This window comes from Mustela putorius, unplaced genomic scaffold (genome assembly GCF_011764305.1).
Source record: "Mustela putorius furo isolate JIRA1106 unplaced genomic scaffold, ASM1176430v1.1 tig00000831_pilon_pilon_pilon, whole genome shotgun sequence".
Taxonomy (NCBI): domain Eukaryota; kingdom Metazoa; phylum Chordata; class Mammalia; order Carnivora; family Mustelidae; genus Mustela; species Mustela putorius.
This window is the reverse complement of record NW_025421490.1, coordinates 3557778-3582561: the sequence shown is the minus strand read 5'-3', so window position 1 is coordinate 3582561 and position 24784 is coordinate 3557778. Positions and strand designations below refer to the sequence as shown.

The following is a 24784-nucleotide window of genomic DNA, read 5'->3' as shown; positions in this document are numbered from 1 at the left end:
GGTAGATATGGACATCCATGTCAGTTTTAGTCTAAAATGTCAACTCTTTCTACAGATCTCTGAAAAAACAGCACCAAAGCACAGAATGAGTGTGATCACAAAATCGCTCATAAAAGCAAAGAATGAGGAGAATTTCGTCTTTAGCCAAAAGACCCATTTGCCTCTTGCTACTCACATCTTCTCTTTGAAAATCAGCGCCATATTTTTTAGGGGCTTTAATCCATGATTACTGATTTTGGAATGTCAATAAAAGCTAGATTTAAAGCAAAGGAATAATTTCCCCAATCCCATAGTGATTTAGAATACACGGGCTTGAACGGAACACTTTCAGGTCGCTGTGGGTCTTTCAAGGGTTTCGTTTCCTTAGCTTCTTTGCCCTGATCGCGTCTTGCCGGAATGGCGCACTAATTAGAATGTTTACAACACGGTGCTAAAGGGAAAAGGCACAACTCGAAATTACTATTACGCCTTGATAACATCTGTGTTAAAATATGTATGCCTGGGAGAAAAACTGGAAGGGAACAACCCTAAGGTAAAATTATTTATTATGTTAGAGGCAGGAAATTGATGCGATTTATTTTTCACCTTTAAAACATCTTTAATACTGCATCCAGACTGCCTCCACAACGTTGGAGGCTTCATGATAATAATGTCAACCATCAGCACCTCTGGGAGAGGATCAGAGTTATCACCACGCCCCGCCAAGGTTGTGTCGGGGCTTCGAGATTCCACTAGTCAGTGACATCATAAAGAGATATGTGAACAGCTGACCTTGGTGTCCGCCACGCCCGGTCACAGTCTTCTTCAAAAAGAAAGGCCATTTCAACACCAGAAAGCTATACTTTAGGAAGCCGCGGAGGCTTTGCTGGAGTGTGTAGTGACCATAGAAAGTCACCACAGGCCAGGGCTGCCAGGTTTTACCAGTGCCTCCTGTAACCGACAGTCAGTTGCATACAAAACACTCATTTCCTCCCTGTTTTCTTTCCGAGCAGGTGCCCTCTTCCGTTTTAGAAGTTAATGATCCACCCTATTTCCAGCTGTAGAATGGAACCCAAATGTAGTATGAGTCGATTATGCTGTGCTATCCCCCCATAGCTGTTTATACACCATGGATAGACTTGTGACCTCCTGGGACCAAGGGAAAGATTTCCAGATTTTCTGTGTAGAGTGACCAGTGACCGTATGTCTTGGTTTGTCTGTGATGGTCTTAGGTTATGCTCCTTTTCTTGGATGACTCTTAATAGTGCCTCCTTCCATTGTTAAAAACATGGTGGTTTAGGAAACGAATCATAACTTCATCCTTACGGTAAACCATACTTGGGAAAACATATTTCTTTTTTTCCCCTGTCCCATTAAATATAAACAAAATTGATGTAGCCTTGTTAATAGGCATCTTGAAATCTGAGGGATACCTGTCTTAGGATGACTCAGACCCTGAGATCTGGGAAGTGAAGAACCTAAAAGAACCTAAAGAACTCAGTATTTGATGACACAGTTGAGTTGTTGATTTTATAAAGCGTGGATCCTACTCTACCCTGGACTTGTATGAATCAAGATCTAGTATTCTTGTGTATGACGGATTAACCTGTTCCTCTGTTACTTGTACACCAGACAAAACTAGTGATATAGATCCCAGTGATCTCCTTCTGTAACAAATCTCCACGTGACACCTGCATGTCAGACTCTGATACATTTTCTTCTCCATTATGAATGCCCTTGTAAGATCTTTGCCAATTCTATTGAAAGCACTATATTTTTCCAAGAGAAGCAACAATTTCCTACCATTAAGGACAAATGGAAAACTCCTAGAGCACTATTTCTCAAACTTCAGTGTGCATAAGAATCATAGGAAGATCTTGTTAAAGGGCAGATGGTGCTCAGTAGGTCTGGGTGAGGTCTGAGAGTTTGCGTTTCTAACAAGCTCCCAGATAAAGTTAATGCTTGCCTGAGCCACAGACCATGCTAGGTCTAACAAGGTCCTAGAGGACTCACAATTTTAAAATATTAATATCATTTAATAATCTCTGTGGATTTTAGCTTCCTATATTATGAATTATTTGGCCCCCTAGTTTTCTTTCAATTCACAAAGTCTGTTTAGTTATGTTTCTGAGAGATAATTTCCCAAGACAGTCCAAAATAGACAGATGTTGGATGGCAGGCCTGGAAGATATATTGGAGATATTATTAGATGGAATAAATATTCCTATTTGTTTAGGATATAAAGGAATATTGACTTTTTCCTCCCAGAAAAAAAATAAAATTGAAAGACTCTCCTTCTGACTTTTTGCTTGTTGGACAGTAGAGTTTGGTATAAACTAGAGGGCAGATTGCTGACTTCCATCCAGATTCTGGCTAACAGTGCAACATGGTCCCATGATTTCACCTCTCCAAGGGTCTTTTTTTCACCTTTAACTTTGTTGCGGTTCAACCATGTCCAAATTCCTTTTCAGAACCAATGCTCTGTAAACACAATAAGCAACCTTCTGCCGGTGATTTCAAAAACCATTTAAGACTATGACCTTTGTGGCAAGACCAGCCATTTTTCCATGGAATGAATGATTCCTTCGGTTCGTCTGGCTTCAACACCGGCAGCCAAAGCCGGCGTGGATACACCTGATTCCCAGCGATTGGCTCGTGAAGCTAGGTTTCTCAGGTCATCAAGACCAGTGATCCCCAAATTTCTGTAGGCATCAGAAGTGCCATGAGGCTTGTTAAAACAGACATTCCCTGGGCCCTACCCTTAGGTTGTCTGATTCACTAAGTCTGCAGTGGGGCCTGAGAATTGGCATCTCTTAAGCGATGCTGGTGCTCCTGGTCCAGGGACCACCGAGCAAGTCTGTAAACCCCAGATGTAAACCTCTAGTTCTTCCTGCTTGATTGGATGATGCTACCCTTCAGAATTCCTCTATGACTGGAAGATCCCCCCCTGTGTCTCTTGGAGACTGCGTAATGGGTCAGTTGCTGTGTTTGTGCCTGCCTTGAATTCAGTGGACTTTGAAGTCATTTTTAAGGACACAATTTTTTTTTTAAGATTTTACTTATTTATTTGAGAGAGAATGAAAGAGAGCACAAGAGGGGGGAGGGTCAGTGGGAGAAGCAGGCTCCCCGATGAGCAGTGAGCCCTCTGTGGGACTCAATCGCAGGACTCCAGGATCATGACCTGAGGTGAAGGCAGACATTTAACCAGCTGAGCCACCCAGGCATCCCTAAGAACACGATTTTTAAAGACAGAAAGAAGGGGCGCCGGGTGGCTCAGTGGATTAAAGCCTCTGCCTTTAGCTCAGGTCATGATCCCAGGGTCCTGGGATGGAGTCCCCATTGGGCTCTTTGCTCAGCAGGGAGCCTGCTTCCCCTCCGCCCCCTGCCTGCCTCTCTGCCTACTTGTGATCTCTGTCTGTCAAATAAATAAATAAGATCTTTAAAAAAAAAAAAAAAACCAACAACACAGAAGTATCAAGGTGAGCATGAAAATTCCTTGTAATTCCCCCACAAGGGCTGAGAAAATATTACATGTTGTTGTGTTTTCTCTCAGTTTTTCTTTTTTTGGAATTACGCTGTTTATATCATTTGGATCCCTGGTTCTTTTTCTTTCTTCTTTCTTTCTTCTTCACACTATAGCACAATCTAACTTATTTGAAATCATGATATTAAATGGCTTCATAATACTTCAGCATAGTTATTAGTACAGTTTAACTACATGCCCTCTGATGGACTATTCCATTTTCGACATAATTTTAAATGCCAAATGACATACGACTTTACCCATAACTCTGATTACTTTCTCAAGATATATTCCTGAAAGTGAAGTTACTGGCCTAAATTATGAGCATTTTTAAAATTTGTAACTCCTGCTGAATGGCTTTCCAGACGGGCTTTACCAACATATCCTTCCCTGTGCAATGCCGAAATCTTTCATTTCTTACCTCGGTGAGTCTTCTCTTAAAAATCTATGCCAGTGTCATAGTGAAATTTTGCATATCATTATGGTTTTAAATTTATATGTCCTTGGTTATCCCCAAAATGTAAACCTTTTTGTTTTGTTTTTGGGCATTTCTTTTTTTATTACTGTGATTGTCAGTTTCTATATATCTGTTTTTAAAAAAAGATTTCATTCTGTTTATCTTTTCAGGCCGTATATGCCTTCTGAGGGAAAAAATAGAATTAACATTAAACAAAAAGAGAAAAAAACACTCCTAATCCAACAATACAAAATTAACCACTCTTAACATGCTGCCAGACATTTTTCTTTGCATATGTGTATACATTTGTCTGCATTCATTCATATATTTTGCTTACAAACATAAGTAACATTTTTAGAAAGTTGTTTGCCAAAGTGGCGTTACACTGTACATACAGTTTATATTCTATCTAAATGTTAAAAATACTTTATAAACATATTTAATTTTTAAAAAGATTTTATGTATTTATCACAGAAAGAGCATGGGCACATGAGTGGGGGTGTGGACTTCTCACTGAACAGGGAGCACTTTAGGACCTGGGATTATGACGTGAGCCAAAGACAGATGCTTAACCTACTGAGCCACCCAGATACCCCAAACATATTTTAAATTTTTTTTTTTCTTGTTGGAGTTCTTTTTTTAAAAATTAACATATAACGTATTATTTGTTTCAGGGGAACAGGTCTGTGATTCATCAGTCTTCTGCAATTCACAGCCCTCACCATAGCACATGCCCTCCTATAACTAATACGTCATTTCAATATACTGAGTAGAATTTAATGTTGTATATGCATCCTATATCAAGCCCATTCTCTGTTAAATCATCGTTTGTCATGAGAATGTATTATTGATGATCAGGAAAAAGTTCTAGAAATAGAATTTCTACATATCCACACATACGTATTTTTCTCTTGATTATAAGTAAAATTTTCTAAAACTTAATGTTACAGAAAAGTCATACTACTATATATTACTAATATTAAGTTCCTAAAAATATTATATTCAGCATACTGCTGTGTGGTTTGCTTTTTATCTTTCCACTTGTCATCATATATTGGACAACTTTCCCATTGATGTACTCAGTTGTATCTCCATCTAAGAATGCCTGCCTACTATTCCTTCTTATGGATGTACTATAGTTTAATTTAACATTTCCTTTACTGATAGTTGTTGAGACTGTGTGTCCTTATATCTTCTCCCTTATGTATCCATGCACATTTGTGAGTTTTTCTTGTAGAAAGACCAATAGAGGTGGGAACTGTCAGTCATTTTAAATACTAAAATATTCCAAATTGTCCTTCAGAAAGTTTTACAAGTATATTCTCATTAATAGTGTGTTAGAATGCCCATTTTCATATGACGGATGGACACTTAACAAAAAAAGCTCTGCCTGTATGCTCTTTAGTGATTTGAATCCAACTTAGGAAATTTGAACCAGCCTAGATTCCCTTTACCAACACAAAAAAGAAGAAAGGAAAATAAGGAAATAGGAAAGAACATAAAAGGAAGAAAAAGGAAAACTTCGCCATTTTGCTATTTAATAATTATAACCTTAATATTTCTGCAGTTTTGATTCGTAGCAAAAATGATTATGTTTCATTTTATATGTAACTTCTACACAGAAAAATACTCTGCAAGTGATACTGCATATTTTATTCCATTACACATTCATTAGAGTAGATATTTACTCATAAATTATTGCCGAAAGAGCTGATTGGGACAAACTCTGAGGTGAGCCTTTTGCTCCATCGTCCATGACAGCAACGCATTCACCGGAAGTAGGAACCGAGAGATGGTCTGAAGCTCCCGGGAAAGACGGTAACAAGAGGAAAAAGGCAGTGATGAAAGAGCGTGGGGCAAAGTCTTTTAAAAACGGATGACATTGAAATGATTCAGTGCAGGGGGAGGGGGTGTTAGATTAGATTGTTTTGTTTGCTTCCTGTTGCTGATCCAGTCTTTTAGCCAATCATATCCCGACATGACAAGAACCATGAGTCAGCATATATACCCTGGAGTTGTAAAGGCATTAGATGACCCGCCCCAGAGTGGTCCAGGTCTAAACAAGGGACACACCCGAGTGATAAAATGCTGCTTTGGGTTCCGATCAGCTGTGAGGAGGCATAGCTAACAACAAGGATTCTGCTGTTCAGTGCCAACTGGCCGTGTTGTTTTGTTGTCTACGTATTTCAAGGAATGAAAAAATGCATTATGTATTCATGGCTTTCAGAGTCCTTAAGGGCCATAATAGTGTCATATAATTAAGCATAAGTGCTGGTTTAAAAGAAGACTAAAATTACATCTGGCTAATAGTCACGGTTGACTTTGGCCTTCCAAGGTTTGGGGGAGAGTGGTGATCCCTGTCGTATGAGATAAATTCATGCTGCGAACATGGACTTCAGATGGAAGTTATCTCGTGTGTTCTTTTGTTCCTATCCCGTTAACATTTAGGAAGAATTGGGTCACATGTTCATTTGGAAAATAAAAAAAAAAAAAACCAGTAAATTTTGTTAAATGAGACTAAGCCATCTGAATTGTGAGTTCTCTAGTATTTTCCCTTTGATGTTTCTGTGTTCAAGGTTTGAAGTCTAATCTCCATTTGCAGGGGTTCTTTATTTTGGGAAATATATCTATTGTTTGCCATTCTTTGAAATTTCAAAAGGCCAATTGCAAATTATAATTTATCAGATGAAATAACATGGGAACATTTGACAAAAATCAGTGGATCTGATGACCTTTGATGAAGCCTGCAGCTATGAGATAATACAGAAAAAAATATCTCTGGGAAAAAATCCGGTGGATGAGTTCAGAAATAGTGCTCAATATTCGAACAGAGAGATATATATATATTTTTTAATGGATGTCAACAATTTAGAGAAGTCTTGTTTGCAAAAACAGATTCTTTTCACGGTAAAATGATAAATTAAAGACTTCAGAAATTCATCATCATCATTAAAAGACTTTTAGAAATGAAAATTCAGACCATTTTCTCTGGAACGAACAAACAGAAATAGTCTATTTTCTTTCATTAAAATTGATTTGATTTTAATTTTGACGGTCACTGGAAGTTAATCTGTCATCTTTACTTTTGACAGTGAAGCAAGAAAACAGGTTCTGCGAATAGAATTTTTCTATGATTTGGGCGGCTGTCATTACTAGAAGGATTTCTGCGAATAATAGATGCCGAACTTGGCTCGGCTCCTCATTTTCAGCCCTCTTTGCTTCTTTTGTATCAAATTGCTAATAACTAGCTTCATCTTTTGCCACCAAAACAGAATGGCTCTTTTTTTGTTTGCCCACAGAACTGTATTGCGCAGTGTTGGGCAATGAGTTATTACAAGATGATAATCCACTTCTCTGGGAACGGGTCTGTGAATCCATAGGCACTTCCACAAATAACAGACTACAGGCTTTTGAGCAGACACTTTTATACCCTTTTTGAAAGTTGTTTATTAAATCTGGGGAGAAACTGGCTGACAGAGAGAAAGCACACCAAATAGGCCTCGTTCCCTGACAGTGGAAATGTTTTCTCCTGCCTCAGAGGGAGTGGCCCATGAGAAACTTGATAACTCGCATGCATTTTGGACAGCCCATCCAGGCCTCTCTGTTCATTCCCCAGCTTTCTCTCGTATTAAGGATTTACAGAGCAATGGTCAAAGATTTGAAAAACAGAACTGATTAATGATAGATACTTTGCATTCTAGTTCTACGTCCCCATAAGGAAATCATTTACAAAAACATGCTGGAGAATCGTTTTTCAAGTTTCCTTTGTCACTTGGGATGTCTCTGCATATACTTGCATCAGTCAGGGATCCAGAACCGCTGTGAGTTATGGGATAAGGGATTCATTACAGGAATTAGGACTTCCACAGTGTGGTGTTGGGTGGGGAGAGTTAAGTAGGGGTGGGTGTCGGTAGTGGGGGGTCCAGCAGGGAGTCAGAGGCACAGTGAGTCAGAAGCCAGGCACAGTGGATGGCGAAGGGGAAGTCACCCTGTGGGCTTGCTGCCCCACGTATGGTCGGCCTTGGGCTCCTGTTGGCCACCGGTAGGGCCAGCCTTTAAAGAGTCGCTAGAAGCAACATGGAGGAGAACAAGGCTAGCCCAGTGCCTGCTGGCATCTCTGAGTCTTCCATCCCCCTTCTAGTCAAGGCAACCTTCACACAGAGTGCTTCCAGATCTCATGAGCATCTCCCTGGGCTTTCTAAGAAGTAAACTTCAGTTTATCTAAGTTGACCCACTGCAAATTCATGGGTATTTAACAGAACAGAGACAATCTATAGGAAAATGATATCTCTACCCTATATCATCACCCCCTGCAAAAAAAAAAAAAAAAAAAAAATCTTGAAAAGATTCATCTTAGAAAGAGATATGGTAAGCTTTTAGAATATTTTTAACAGCTTGTAAGGAATACCTGAACTGAAACCTTATAGCTTCCAATCTTTATACTGTGTTTCCTCATTGACAGATGGCACTCGGAGTATCAAAAACTATAATGGAATAAATACTTCAAGGTCACATTTTCATGAGGGTGATTCTGAGTAGATTGTGTTCCGTGCTCTAAGACATCTCTTCTTCTCATGGCCTCCTATATATAGAAACAGGATTTCTCAAGGGCGTACATGTCTCTTTCATGTACCACTATTTTACAGAACCACCATTTTCTAAAAGATGGGGAAAGATGTTTTCTCTGAGTTCTAGTTCATTAGGGAAAAAAAAGACACACTGGTTGAATGTGTTTCCCATCAAGACTAGACTACACAATAAATACATTTTCAATGTAATTATGCAAGCAACTGAAAATTCCCATATTAAGCGGGGTCAGTTTTTGCTGACGTATCATCATAAATATTGAGCACTATTTCTGAGCACGGTCTACTGCATTTATTCGTATCTGTCTATATCCCCATTAGAGGAGAGTGGTGGTCCTAGGTACAGCATGGTGATTGACAAATGCGTTTTTCTGGCTCAGCCATTCTGAGAGCATTTTGCACCCCAGAGACAAAATTATTGTGTATCTAAGCTTTCTGTAATGCTTTGCGGCTAGAGTAGCTTTTTCTGGGCTCCCTACTAATTATAACAGAGGAAAGGCATTCCTTATTTTACAAAAGCACTGAGACAGTTTTCTCTCATTCAGCTCACTAGTGTGAAGTTGCAGTGATGTCTGACTCACCATGCATGACCTTGAAGCTTTTGGAGTGAGGTTCATCAGCTATGGTGGTGATAACCGTCGAGCCTCTTCTCGCCTACTCAGAGGTGCTGATGGTACCTTGGATAGTGAGGAAAGTATCTTGGTGCAGCCCAGCCTCCTTGGAAGACTCCCGTATCCTGGGGCAGCAGAGCCCTGACGTGGTCCACCAGAGCTGGGTGCAGAAGTCTGATGCATGACTCACAGACTGCCCCCACCAAGGGGGGGGCGGATTCCTAGAAACACCTTAGGAGATATCCATAAAGCATTCCTCTTCCTTAAGGAAAGAAAAGCTCAGAGGCACTGAGATTTGCTATAGATTTATTTGTGGGTTGGTGAAGATTGAGATACTTGGTTCCATGTCTAGTCTTCTGCCTCTTGTTTCTGGAGCCATGAGTTTGTCTCCGCTTCAACATGTGCCGTGCCTATCCTATGCTGCCTTGGTAGAGCAGCGTGCCCTTCTGCCTGTGCTTACGAGAGTGGGAAAACATGGATAGGTTGCCAAGGTGGGCAACCTCCCTTGTGTGAAGGTATCTTTGATCAAGTTTGGAAGCATTCCCTTTCTAGGCTGTGTATGTGTGAGTTGTTCCTAATGTGATGCAAGTTGTGCCCCTTCCCCCAAGCAGAAGCTGGGCAACTCTTAGCCTTCCTTCTTGATTCTGGTGAGTTACTTCTGGTCTCAGAGGTAGTGAGTAGCCCCAAAGTCAGGGTCATCACTACTCCCAGGAGGCTTTGGGGGACTTCATGTGGATAAGAATATTGGCTGCCCACACTGATACTACAGAACCCCTGGATTTCACGGTACCCCTCCCTTGCCCCCAAAGTTAGAAACAACATATCTAAACATCCTGAACGTCTTATTTTCCCCATGAAATCTTTCACTATGAAAAATCCTCAATTCCAGGGCCTCTAATCACTTAATGAACCTTCTTTTCTTTTTTTTGCTGTTTCACCTTCTGAATTCCTTATGGAGCAAGCCAACTTCAAGTGCCCACTGATGGAACGTTTGAATGGAAACAGATGCAGACTCGGTGTTGCACGCCAGCACATAAAAGCAGCAGCCACACTTCTTAGGATTCAACTTGAAAATGTTGGTTAATTCATTTTAGCCTAAGTAACTCCCACAATGTGGAAGAGTCATGATGGGGTTTATCAGAAGAGATGCATAGGCTACTCCTTAGGAAAATTCCTTAAAATTTTCTTTTTTCTCTTAAGTATTTTAATTTTCAGAGTAACCTTCCCTATCTTTACACTAGAATGCGAGTAGAAGAGAACTATGACAGATTAGAGCCAAAGTACTTATCCGAAGACTACATGTAATTCCCATGGGAGTTAATTTTTTCATAGTTTTGTGTAAAATCAGACAAAACCATGATTTGAAAGTGAAGGCGCTCCAAAAGAAGTCTGGAAAGCTGTACCTGGATTTATGACATTGGGATAGTTCTTCTAAAATTTGTTTTAAATGAAAGGTCGTTTTAATGTTATTTTATGTTATTTAATGTTATTGTAAAGGATTTAAGAGTAGGAGTTCTTGTGTTGAGTCATTAGATATTCCCAAATATCTGTACAGAGTGGTTGTATTTCTGTATAATAGATTTGTGTAAAGCAGGGAACTCTGAGAGAGAGAGGGGGGAGGCGCTGGGTGCGGGCTGGGTAAGAGTGGCCAAGGGAAAAAACATTGGTTAAAAGGTTAGAGCAGGTCTGTGTTGTCGCACAAATATCACTTCACTGCTCTTCCTTCTTCTGGACTCCACGGCTCAAGATGTAGTGCTGTTACTGGCATATTTCTTGGTGTGACCTGAATTTTAGCCAGACTGTCTGGATGTCATGTTCCTGTGCATGTGACATTCTCTTTCACCCTTATTCTGACTTTTTCCCCTTCTCTCTGTTTCTCTCTTTCTCTGTGTCTCTCTCTCATGTGTGTCTCTGTTTGTCTGTCTCTCTCACACACACACACACACCCACACACCCACATACTCACACAGCCTCAGTTGTGCACGTATAATCACTCTGCCCTTGGCCTGAACCACGCAGCAGAAGAAGCTAAAAAGGATGCTTTCCTGAGAATTCTGAATTTGTAATCATGGTCTGTCTTGGTGAGGGAAGAGGGGATGATGCTAGACAAATCTGAGAAAATTCAAGACAGGTTTTATACAATTACAACCCATGAAAAGAAAACAAGGCGCCAGTGTGTTTACTAAGAAAATCGTGATCACAGGTCAATCCTCATGGTGAAGTTGGAAATCAGCCTGAGTCTTGGGGAGAAGGTGGGAGACACACAGGGCAGATGCCGGATAAGAGAGGAAGTTCGGAGTAAGAAGGCATCAAAGGATAATGGAAGGTAACTTTGTTGATCTTTCAGGGAAAGACTCATATATCCCACCAATTACAAATAATCGTGCTAAGAAAAAAAAAAAAGTATCAAGGATGGCAGTTATTCCCCAGATAACCTGCTTTTGGAGACAGAGGCTCTCAAAATATCAAAGGACTTCATTTCTGTAAGAGTTACTACACTTTATTTTTAAATATTTATATCATATGATAAGGCTCAGTTTTTTTCCATGAACAAATACATGTTTTCAGAAGTGCTCAGAAGTGATTTCCAAAATCTGTGATAGATGTTTCATTTCAAATAAAAAAGGGGGGTTTCTGGAAATTAAAAAAGAAAAGAAAAATATACTAGTGATAATAGCACACATTCACACACATTCTAATTACCAAATTATTCTCTTCATTGCCGCTGGATAGAGAGACGGGAACCTATTTTTGCCGTAGATATTGGTTTCAAATAGAAAAAAAAAATGAGACAGTATGCTCAGTATGGGCTAATGGGCTTTTAAAACCCATAATCCATGAATACCCAGAAGAGGAACTTTGACCTCTGTCGAGAAGGATTTGCAGCTGGCAACATTGTGATCGATAATATTATATTGTTTAAGTATAGTGATTATACAGGTAAATGGGGGTCCACAGCAATGCGGCTGTCTCAGTGGCAATTCAGGCTCCGTTCCATTTTCTAGACACTCTTCCCGACCCTCCCCGCTCCCCCAGTATTCATCCCTCCAGGAAGGAGGCCCCCCAGTTCCTCCTGGGACCGGACATTGGCAGATAGTGACCAAGGACGGAGGGGAGCCTGGGCTTTAGGACTGGACAAGTGCGAGGTCAGGAGAAATGGTGAGCAAAGGACGAAGCTGATAAAGCAGCAGTGACAACAGGTGACAGTGACAGGCGTTCAGCTGGGCCTGTGTGGTGAACAGAAGGTGTCTGGCACGGTTCTTTGAACGACCTCCCTGCTTTAATCTCCCTAATGGAATTTCCACATGCCTACTGGGCCGCTTTCTCCCTGAATTCCTGCTGGTGGACAATCCTCCATGCATTCCCTTCTCCCGTTTCCTTACTGCCAGGTGATGCTTTTCATTACCTTCTCCGATCTGCTCCGAACTCACCCCTGGGATCCTGGCTGGACCCCAAGGATCCCATTCCCCACCTGAGAACGCCTCATGCGGTACTCGAAGCATCCCTCTGGTGCCTGTTTGTCTCATTTTCCTGTGCTAGGCTGGCTGAGAAGTCTGTACTTACAGAAATATTATGATTAGGCTAAGAGGTGAATCAGCTCTCAAGAAGACAATTAGATGAGTATCAAGGAGACAGAAAGGGGCCAAGTCAAGGCAATTAGAGAACACCCCTGCACAAGTCAGGAGTTAGGTAATCTACACACACGGAGGTTAGGAGCGTGATAAGAGACTATAACCATTCTCCAGCATTTATTAAACATTTGCAGTGTTCCAGGCATCTTGATTATCAAGTCTGATCAGTTAATGATTGTTCATATGCTTTTTGCAAGGGCAGGAATTAATTCAGGGCATTAACCAAAAGCCCAAGTATGTGGACAGGTAGCATAAGCATGCCTGTGTGAAGAAGAACCGCTAATTAAACTAAGGGAACAGTCTGGAAGTAGCCTTAGGATTGCGGTTCCTCACTTCTGACCTACAAAGCAAGGTTGGCTTCATTGAACAAAGCTTGGATGGACCCAGGGCTCTGTACCTTTAAGAGGTACATTCCCAGTGATTCTGACATGCAGCCAAATTTTGAATTACCGATTCAGCAAACCATATTGATTCATGCAACAGACATTTGTTAAACATTTGCTACAAGTTTATGTGCAAGGATAAATTAGAAAGGAATCCTAATCCCAGTGCAGTTTATAGTCTAATAATACACAAATGTCTTTAAAGTAAGCTGAAATTTAAACGGCATAAAACAGATATAGATAGAATTGAGGAAAAAAAGAAGAATTTACTGATGAAGTTTCTGGAAAAGCTTTAGTGGCAAAAAGGGCATTTGAGCTGGAGTTTGAAAAATGGCTCACAGTGAAATCACTTTTTTTTAAAAGATTTTATTTATTTATTTGACAGAGAGCGATCACAAGTAGGCAGAGACCCAGGCAGAGAGAGAGGAGGAAGCAGGCTCCCTGCTAATCAGAGAGCCCAATGCGGGACTCGATCCCAGAACCCTGAGATCATGACCTGAGCCGAAGGCAGAGGCTTAACCCACTGAGCCACCCAGGCGCCCCCCGAAATCACTTTTAATACAAAGACAATCCGTGTGTGCTTTTGAAATATTATATAATACACACATTCACAGAGACACACAAGACAGTTCCCTGGTCTACAGATAACCCAACTCTTAATATAAATATGACTGTGGATGTAAACATAGATATAATTATAAAGCAGATACATACATAATTAGATATGTTTAGTTCTATAAAAATGGATCAATTTGTATAGGATAGTTTGTGACTTCATTTTTTTTCTAGCAAACGTACCTGGATGTCTGTCATGGTCTATAGCATCATTTTTTGTTGCCTGAATACTATTGTCTATATAGATGTGTTATGATTTATTCAGCTAATCCTATAATGTTGGGTATTCGGGGTTCTCTTTTTTTTTTCCTGTTCTAAACATGGTGAAAAGAAAATCCTTAAAATGAATTCATTTCTTTAATGATGAATGTCTAGAAGTGGAATTTTTAAGTCAACACATTTGCATATTTTTAACAAACCCATAGAAGGCTGAGATGTATCCCAGTGGGGGAATGACGTCAACCATAGCCAAGGCCTAGGAAAGTCTGGGCCACTGGGGATAGAGGGTAATGGGTATTGTGTCTTGCCTGAAGAACAAGGTTCAAGGGGATGTCTTGGTCCATTCAGGCTGCTATAGTAAGAATACCATAAACCGAGTGGCTGACAAAACCCAGACATTTCTTTCTCACAGTTCTGGAGGCTGGGAGGTCCACGATCGAGGCATCCACCAGCAGATTCAGCAGCTGGTGAGACGCCCTTCCCGGTTCAGAGCTGGCAGCTCCTGGTGTCCCCAGGCAGAAAGGATGAGGGCACTCTCTGGGGTCTCTTTCATGGGGCGCTAATCCCTTTCATGTTGGCTCCACCCTCCTGACCTAATCACCCCCAAAGGCCCCACCTCCAAATATCATCGCCTTGAGGGTTAGGATTTTAACACATACACTAGGGGTGGTGGGACGCAGACATTTAGACTGAAGCAGGGGAGTAACAAAAGGGACAGCAACGTGGCTGGAAGCGTTAGGATAAGACCAGAATTTGCAGTCTTCAGTGGCCGATCAAAGAACGTAGGCCCATCAGCACCCGGCGTTCAGTGGGTGAACCTGAACCAGTGGGTGAACCTTTTAACCTCAGACTATGGATAGTCTGTGCAAGTTTCCTTCCGTCAGAACAGCTTAGGATCTGGGATCATTCCAGAGTTTTTGACACCACTGCTTCAATGCTTGATATTGCTGAGCAGTCTCATAAGTGCTTTGGGTAAACAACAAAACTACCCCGTTTTCAGAAACCATCCGTGCTTGACTGAGTGCTTCAACTAGTGGCTGCTCTGAGCCTGAGGGTGAGGAGCCCCGTGTCCAGGAGGTCCCCAGAAGTGGCTTTCCACATCCAGCCCAGCCCACACTGGGGCTGACAGCGATTTAAGTCCATGGAACAAAGGAACTCCCCATCATGGTTTTTCTCCTCCTAGGCCACCAAGAGCCTTCTGAAGCAGAGCGCCGGAAAGCTGCTTAAACCGTAACAGGAGGGAGACGGAAGGTCCGTGGGGACAGTGAGAGCCGGCTGTTTTCATCTGGGAGGAAGTTTCATTACCCTTCCTTCCGGTTCCTCTCGCACTGGGAAGCCATTCTTATGCTAGCTTTCCTCCTGACATTTTTACGATGTTGTTTATTTCAATACATGGTTCATTGTGTTGGAAGAGCCCTCCAAAAACATTCCTCCAGATGCCACCTCAGCTTAGCCCACGAGATGTCTCATCACGCCCTCATTCATTACTTCTCACCACTCGGCTGCGCTTTTCTGCTGGGTGAGGTTATCAGGCTCTGGGAGGGCTCCCGAGGACCCTGGCGCTGATGTCTCTTCTTTGGACAGTTAGGCAATCAATACGCATTGATTATCTCTACATAGAGATTTGTATTATACCCACCCAACACACACTCTAGAGGGGAAGAATAGGGCGTTTCCTTCTCAACTAAAAAAAAAAAAAAGGCTGTTAAATTCGATTAAGTAATAACTACCAGCCCCAGAAGTAGGCCACTAAAAGGCATCTCTTCCTCTCTGAGTGCTTTTCCTTTCCGGCAGCAGACGGGCTTCTGTGCAGCTCTGAGTCCCGTGTTTGATTGACTCGCTCCCTAGCTGATGTTCACACTGCTGTAGTCATCTTGCTTCGATGACTGTGACATGCCACCCGGATGCAGCGAGGCTGACAGGGAATGTGAGGGGGACCAGACAGATGACAACGTCTCCAAGCTTCAGAGCCAATGCAGGACTATCTGTCACCTGACGATGGGCCACAGCCTGTCATTTATTTACTTACAGCTTTAATGTGGGTAAAATGAGCAGGAGAAGGGGGGTCGGGAGGACAAGTGACAAGAGGCAGAGAGAAAGTGAGTGGTTACAGGAAAGAAAAATCTGACAGACCCTTTTCGGCATCAAAATATCAACAAGAGCCATTTCGTACATCTCAATGGGCATGCCAGCCCAGAAGCCAATTATTAGCAGCATTCTGGGCAAGAAATCAGATTTGCAAAGCAGGAACTTCGGCCATGGAGTCTGCAGGGGTTGGGGGGGGTCGACAAACCACATTGCCTCTTGATTATATTAAGAGCTTTGAATTTCTCGCACACTTAATTTCTGCAATATTCAGTGATTGTTTCATAAGCATATTTTTCTCTTAGTTTTTTTTTTCTAATCTGTACACATTTTGCAAAATAACTTTTATGTGCTATGGATATCATCATCCGAGTGTCCTGGTTGCTTTAAAAGTGCTGCTAAAACAAAACCTTTGAAAGCCACTGACCTGATTGTTTCCAGCGATGTCATCCTGGTTACAGGAAAGGAATGCCTAAAAGGAGGGGGAAAAAAATAGATATTTTAAGTCAATTTTGCAGGAACAAAACGGTGATGATTCATATTCAAAGAAAATATTATGCACCAACACATTGGTCTTCTCCTGTATCTAAATGAATAAAATATTCCCAAGTGAAACAAATCTGATGAACAAAGAATTTCATGAACTAAACATACATCAATGTATGTATCTATACAAATGCGTAAATGTTTTATACACGAACAGAGCTGAGCCATCGTAACCTAGAGTTTGGACATTCCTTTCTTATTTTATAATATCAGCTCTTATGTTGTCACATGGCCCTTGGTGGGGGGAAGGAGGTCCCAGGATCTTCCCACACACTGATGACCTTGGTAGGAAGTGAGTGGGAAAATGTGACCAGAAGTGCACCTTCACGTGCCGGAAGACCATAAAGCATTCACTGATCATTGCTAACAGTGGAATTGATGAGGCCCAGGTGTGGGGTCCAACATGAGGTCAATAAAATCCACCATGCAAAAATAGCAAGGAACCAACATATTTCCTAGGAAACATCGCCTCTGGGGAATTGTAACTGGAACCCGGGGTGGTCAGTGTCCAACTCTCCGAGACTGAGTGTTCTCGATGAGGCTCTGGCTCTTTGTGTGTTTTTACAAATGCCTCTTTTGGCATGTCTAGATTTGCCGGGCATTCTCTGTATACTAAAGAAATCACCTCCCTTTCTGGCTCTCAGATTTGCAAGACCTAGGCAACAACTCAGCAGGCAGCTTGGGATAAGAAAGGTCTCATCTTTGCCCCGTGAAGACAAAAACCTCTAAGGAAGTTAGGTCGATACGTGTGAATTTTCCAGAGGGTGGAATCCTGCATTTTTATAGTGTCGATCTGCTTTGGGCGAGGGACTAGTTCTGGCTGATGCTGAGAAGGTTGTTGGAGAAGATCAGACATCCTTCACCCTGTGGCTTCAGTAGCCTGAAGGTCTCCCCTACTCCTAGACAGGTAGGTGCCTTGCTGCTTCGGGCTCCAAGTGGCCATCAGCAAATAGGAGGCTTTCCCACAGCTCCCTACAGGGGCCCTTAATTGAACTTAGAAATACAACGTGCCCTTGCCCTGTCGCTTCTCTTAATCTGTTGCCAAGAGAAAGGAGATACCAACCCCGATGATCCAAGGGTCCTCTGAAATCCAAGGCTCTCCACCAGCAACTTTCTGCGAAGTGTTCTTGACTCCTGGTGTGAATAATTTTTGCAAATGAGCCAAATAGTGAAGTAGTTGGAGTCACTTGAACTCCGAGCTACTTGGACGCCTCATTTTTTTTTTTTTTCTGAAGACTTTCAGGAGGAGGGAAGAGAATTTTGTCCCCTTCCATGTATTTGGCAGCATGTCTCTACTGCTTAAAAGGGCCAAATTACCTGTCCTTATTTTCTTGCCTTGGCAACAGAACGTGATGAATCCTATAACCTTGCTCACGAGTTAGCTGGATACTGTTTGCCTTGGATTTATGTGGCCCCAGGTGGTGCCCTGAGGGTCCAGGCCTTTATGAGGAACACCTGTGTCCATTTCTTTTGCCTGCATTATTGCTGGGTATGACATACGTGAGGTGGGGCCTGAAGTCATATTTGCAAGATCAGCAAGGTGAAGAGTGTTAAACGTTAGGATTTTATTACCGCTCAACTTTATTGTTCTTCTCAGGAGCCCCTCATGGTTCTTTAGCCTTTTTCTATCTCTGGTTAGATGTTGTTAATAACGGTGACATGGGAGGAATCAGAACCAGAGGGGAGAGGGGCAGAGGATGCCCAGAGCTGACCCCACCTAAGAAATTTCCATCCCAACTCCTCTGTATATTAGTACATTTTTCTAACTTACCAAATATCTCAGTCCCTATGATTGTACACTATAGTATAACCTATCATCATTTTAATAAGATAAGAGTTACGTAAAAAAATTATTCATTGTTCATTCTTCCATTAAATGCATGGACCTCCTGTGCATGGAAACCTCTGTAAACTCCTGGGACCAGAGCCCTGATCTCAGTCCCTTTAATTTGTAAATTTTTTTTTTCTTAATTCATATCCTCTCTCCTTTTATAAACTGAAACAGCTCTTTCTCATTTCCCGTGTTTCATATTCTTTTTGCAATAAAGGTGAATAGGAAAAGTAATTATCCTCCATTGGGACCTCTTCCGCTGAGACCATGAACTATATCCAAACCTTCACTGTATCGTTTTTGTCACTACGATTTTTATTCTTGACCCAGATGGGATGTTAGTTCCTCCCAGTATCAGTCTATTTTCATGAAAAGCTCTTAACACAAAATTATTTCAAATGAAATAATAGATGGGATGCTAGACCGCGTCATATACTTGTCAGTGAATACTGCTTCCTCGTAAAACCTGGGAGCAGGGCTGATGTTTTAGATGTTTATCCTGGGTGGCTCAGTTGGTTAAGCCTCTGCCTTTAGCTCATGATCTCATGGGTCCTGGTATCGAACCCCGCATCGGGCTCTCTGCTCAGCTGGGAGCCTGCTTCCTCCTCTCTCTCTGCCTGCTTCTCTGCTTACTTATGATCTCTGTCTGTCAAATAAATAAAATCTTTAAAAAAAAAAAAAGACATTTATCCTAGCTAGCAGCCAAACACTGATCAGAGAGCAGGGGTTGGCTGTAAACAGCTGCTAAACCCTGAACATGGCCGTCCCCTGAAGCTCCCCCTTGTAGGGGAGCATCTCAAGGCAGGAAGGCAGGAGAGCTGGTCTCCCTGGGACAGAAGAACACAGCCCGGGAAGGCACATTGCCTTCTGTATTAGTCTCCCAGCGTTGCTATAGCAAATAAGCACAGAGGAGATGGTTTAAAACAACAGAAATGTTTTCTCTCACTGTAATGGAGGTTAGAAGTCCAAAATCAAGGTGTCACGGGGCCATGTCCCTCAGAAGCCTCTAGGGAAGAATCCTTCCTTGGTGTCTTCCAGGTTCTAGTGGCTCCTGCCATCCCTGACTTGTGGCCACATCACTCCCACCACCATCTCCACCCTCACATGGGTCTCTCTCCTGTGTGTCCCTGTGTCTTCTCCTCTTCTTAGAAAGACACCACCCAATAGCCAAGATGGTGATTTCATCTCAAGATCCTTAATCTGCAGGGGTTCTATTTCCAAACAAGGTCACATTCTGAGATCCTGAGTGGGTATGGTTCAACCCACCACACTGTCCCTCATGTTCACTGTTTCTCCGAGTGATATCAATGGTAGGAGATTCTCCAATGACCAGTGCAAATCTTTGCCCTGATTTCCCCCCTGAGCAAAGTAGGGGGGAAGAAGTATTCATTTTTTAGTTTCATATTGAGTCATTTACCAACTTAGGTATTTTTCCATTTAATAAAGTTGAATGCAGAGTTTAAAAACACCTTCCATGCTGCTCAGAATTTAAAATGATAATTCTCTGATAAATGTTCAGAACTGTTTTCCTCTTTATCTTTCTTACTGGATTCTCTCAGTAGCCGGGTGAGGGAACTGGAGTGGACCTAAGTCCCGGCCTCAGTGAGCAGGATGCCAAGGCCCAGAGGGGCTGATTTTTGCCCATTTTGCCTCCGCTAGCAACTGATGGAGTGGGCTGGAGCTTCTCTCTCTAGGTGGGATTTTTTTCAAGAAACTACCTGATTTTCACTTTCTCTTGTCACAGTCTTCAGAGAAATCCCTTACTTAGTTTCCATTTCCATAGACAGAGTTTCATTTGACTCTGAGATTTAGGGATGTAGCTTCGCCGTGATGGCTTTGCCGTCAGCCTGAACTGCATAGTCATCCAGATGTTGCCAGTGTGGTCCTGTTGGATGTGTTCTGTAACCTTTCTGGGCCTCATCTCTCTCATCTCAATGGACGGCATAATAATGACCTTGTAGGGAGATAACAAGGAAAATTAATTTAACACATTTAAAGCATCTAGCAAAGTATGTCCGAAACAGGTATCTATTTTCTTGTAGCCCAGAAGAAAGAGAAGATGGTATGAGGAACCCATGTGTGTTGGGTCCACAGAACCATCTGGATGATCTTGGGCAGACATCAGGCATTAGTTCTCCGTTTCATCATGTATGAAGTATGTTCAGTTCTATGATTTATGGCAGAAGACTGGGAGAAAAATCGCAAACTTAAGGAGTCTCCAGTTTCCCAAGTTAACTGAGAATGACTCCCACTTCCTGTGAGGAACATTTATGGAATTTCTGAAGGCAGCAGGAGGAGCATGGAATCTCTATACGAGGTCTAGAGAATGCTTGGTTTACTTCCACATGTCAGATAAAGAAGTGACAGATGAAGCGTGTCTTGGACAATTGACCCTTGACCAGCTTCGGAGTTAGAAGCACAGACCTCCCCCACTCCCGTGCAGTCGAAGATCCACTTGTAATTTTTGACTCCTGCAAAACTTAACTGAATAGTCTACTGTTGACTGGAAGGCTTACCAAGAACATAAAGAGTCAGTGACCACGTTATCTGATATGTTATAGGTATTACATGCTGTATCCTTACAATAAAGCAAGCTAGAAATAAGGAAATGCTATTCAGAAATTCATAAGGATGAGAAAATACATGGACAGTGCTGTACCATAAAAAATCCACTTATAAATGGACCCTCACAGTTCACTCAAGGGCTGACTGTATATTTAAGATTGAATGGAGGCTATCCTTTTTTAAAAAAATCTACATTGACTTTCTATTCTCTCGAAAGATATTTACACAAGACTGCCATTCCTCAGGGCACTTTGAAGGGAACACAGGAATTAAAAATTTCAGTGTTTCCAAAGGAACTTAGAGGCACAGGATCAAGACAGGGCCAGAATAAATAAAAATAGCTTTCTAGGGGCGCCTGGGTGGCTCAGTGGGTTAAGCCGCTGCCTTAGGCTCAGGTCATGATCTCAGGGTCCTGGGATCGAGTCCCGCATCGGGCTCTCTGCTCAGCAGGGAGCTGGCTTTCCTCTCTCTCTCTGCCTGCTCTCTGCCTACTTGTGATCTCTGTCTGTCAAATAAATAAATATAATCTTTAAAAAAAAATAGCTTTCTAGGTTTTCATTTACTAAAGATGTATGTCTCGGTTTGAAGTATTTTCTTCCATTGCGGTTCCACACAGGCAGAACACAGTTTGAAACTTTTTAACTGGCAATTTCCACAACTTCAAAGCCCTTTCTCTCCTGCCCGCAGGTTTCTCCTTCCTTAAGCCTCCGGAGGAAGCAAAGAAGCCAGAGGCAGATAGAGACAATAGGCCCTCCTTGTTCAGATGAACACGTTACATTCTTTTGTCCGAAAATGTAGACATTTGTGAGAAAAACAAAATCTACATGGGGTAGCCCTGTCCGGCACTGCAATCTTTCATGTAGATGGTGGGTGACAATCTTCTAGCACTTTTGGGGGTAAAAAACCTGAACCCTTAAAGCACCATTTACAAGGAGCTATTCCAAGTGCCAATCCCACTGTGATCTCTTTATGTTCTCTTCTGAGTCTCAATGGTTCTGGGCCCGTTTCTAGGCTTCTTTCTTGCTTGGACACACTTTGTCTTATGCTTAGCATCTTTTCCTCTAAAAATTCAAACCAGAGAGATCTTGACCCTTTCCTGAAATTTGTTCGATCAAAAACTAGAGCAAAGTATACCATCCTTTTATCAGGAAAGCACTGTTGCTCTTTTTTTTTTTTTTTTAAGATTTTATTTATTTATTTGACAGACAGGGATCACAAGTAGGCAGAGAGGCAGGCAGAGAGAGAGGAGGAAGCAGGCTCCCCGCTGAGCAGAGAGCCCGATGTGGGACTCGATCCCAGGACCCTGAGATCATGACCTGAGCCGAAGGCAGTGGCTTAACCCACTGAGCCACCCAGGCACCTCAGCACTGTTGCTCTTTACCCAACCCAGAATAGACAGGAAGCAAAGCACGTGCAGGCCTTAGTGGCTTACTTCAGTGTAAGCATTCTTACTGTCTTGTTAATTCCATCCAGGTAAACCAGCATCTGCTAATGGTGTTCCATGTCCCTGCTCTGGGCTAGTGGAAGAGCAAGAAACAGACACAGTCTCTACCTTCAGTCAGGTTACTGACTGGGCAGTGTCTGAGACCAAGTATCTACTGAGAAGCAAGAGGCTTTTGTTCCAACTCAGAGTTTTATCCTAGATTGATAAAAGACAGGATGATAAAACTCCATTCTCTTTCTTTTCCTTGTTCACAAAATAAGTCAACATGATTAGGCTAGAAAATGATTTCTGCTTGATTCTCCTATAATGGTTGAGTGATAAAGCCTAATGCTGGTGTCCTCACGGTCTAGTTTGATTTTTCTGGGATGGTGACATTCAGTATCCCTTAGGGGAAATGGGAATAGGAAAAGGCTGTTGAAAACAAGGCCAAAGAATGAGAATGAAAATCTGAGCACCGTGTTCCACTTTTCTGTACTTTTCTAGTACAGAGAGTAGAAATAATGAACCAAAGCAGCAGGTGCCCCCAGTGTGTCCAAGCAGGCTCCTTGAAAACTGCCTTTGCAAGGTCAATCAAGAAAACCACTGCTCAGCCTCCCCATCTTCACTGTGATTAGAATCAGGAACTATGGTGGGCGAAATGTTGCTATCCAGGCTCCGACCTAGAAACAAATGTCCTTTTACAAATTCCTTCACCATTAAATTATATATTCACCAAATGGAAATGGCATTTTAGAGGCAGGCAGTGAGGAGAGAGACATCGTACAAAGATAGCATCTCCGGTACTGTATTCCTACAAGACATACTATAACTTCACAGTTGTTCACAGGGTGTTTCAAAAAACCTTGGTTTACTTTTAGGGTTTTGTTATTTCGGAAGTTTAAATGTACCACCTTACAGTAATCTTTTGAAATATTAATTATTTATGTTCCTTTTATCATTATTCAATATTGTGAATCTTGAATTATTTTTAACTTTTTAATCAGTGTATACCATCTTCCACAAAAGAGACTGGAAAAAATTTTTTTAAAAAGTCTCAAAATTCACAGAACTGCCTAAATGTAAAACAAAGGTAACCATAATGATTATGAACAGTGTACTTTGTAAGTTTGTAGCATTTTTGCTTCTAAAGTTGTTAAAGCTTAAAACTGCACCAAGAATTCTGGGATAGCCTGTGATAGGTGGTGGATTATTTTGGAATTCAAATAGTCTCACCAGTTTTTTAAAAATTGGTATAAAAATTAAAAGAAGAAAACATACCATTTCAACACAATAATTATAACTTTTGAGTTTAAAAACTGGATAAAACTGGTATCAGAAGACTTCTAGGGGTACCTGGGTGGCTCAGTTGGTTGGGCTTCTGCCTTCCGCTCAGGTTATGATCCCAGGGTCGTGGGATCAAGTCCCAAGTTGGGCTCTCTGCTCTCTGGGGGGTCTGCTTCTCCCTCTCCCATTGTGCTCTCTCTCTCTCTCTCTCAGATAAATAATTAAAATCTTAAAAAAAAAAGACTTCTATGTCTGCTCATAAAAATCAGTCGACTCGTTCACACAAAGAAGTCTGTGTAGTCAGCGATACATTTTAAAACTCAGAGCGAGACCACAGAACTTTGCCAGTTTGGGAGGTTAGTTTTGGAGATAGGGGGTGAGGGATGTGGGGGTACACGTGTGGGGGGACCAGCAGGGCTGCATTGCTTTTTGAAGCCGCGCTAAGCAGCCACACTCCTGAGTTGTCCTGATGTAGCTTCTACCCAGAATACAATGAAGACTTGGTCACTGCTAAGTTTTCATTTTGGACAAAACAGACACAAAATATTAGATGATACGAGCAAGTCTTCTCTTTCGCTCTAGAAATGAAAGCACTACATTCTCCTGTCCTGTCTGACATTCGGTTCAGAGTGCAGTGAACAGTTCAGGAGAGAAGGATTTGGTTAAGAAGCGGCACTGTGTATCTCGTTCGAATAGACTAAAGCGTGTTCCTCCTCTGTTTGCTTGGAGAACACATATTTTCCCTGAAGGTGAGTCTGTGCGGCCACGTGTACAGGGCGGGCACGTGAAGCGGGACATCGTGCCTGGCTTCGTCCGTCAGAAGCCCTGCTCTCTGAGGAAGCCTGGCGGTATGGCTGGTTGGTCACTCTTCGGCCAGTCCTTGTGTCCTGCCCTCCCTTACTATTCATTTCCTCCCATGCTCCTTGCCCACCTCCTGGTAATTCACAGACTCACTGCAAACACCCTGCTGCATTGCCCCATTCTGAATCTTGGTTCAATCAGGTGTCAGGTGTACTTTGCCAACACAACCCTGATTAGGCCATGC

At 42.1% G+C, this 24784-nt stretch overlaps 1 long non-coding RNA gene across 1 annotated transcript in view; it reads left to right on the top strand.

Annotated features, from left to right (window-relative positions):
• LOC106006660 overlaps positions 1 to 24784 on the top strand; it is a 107814-nt gene that overhangs the window by 21887 nt on the left and 61143 nt on the right. The window lies entirely within an intron of this gene.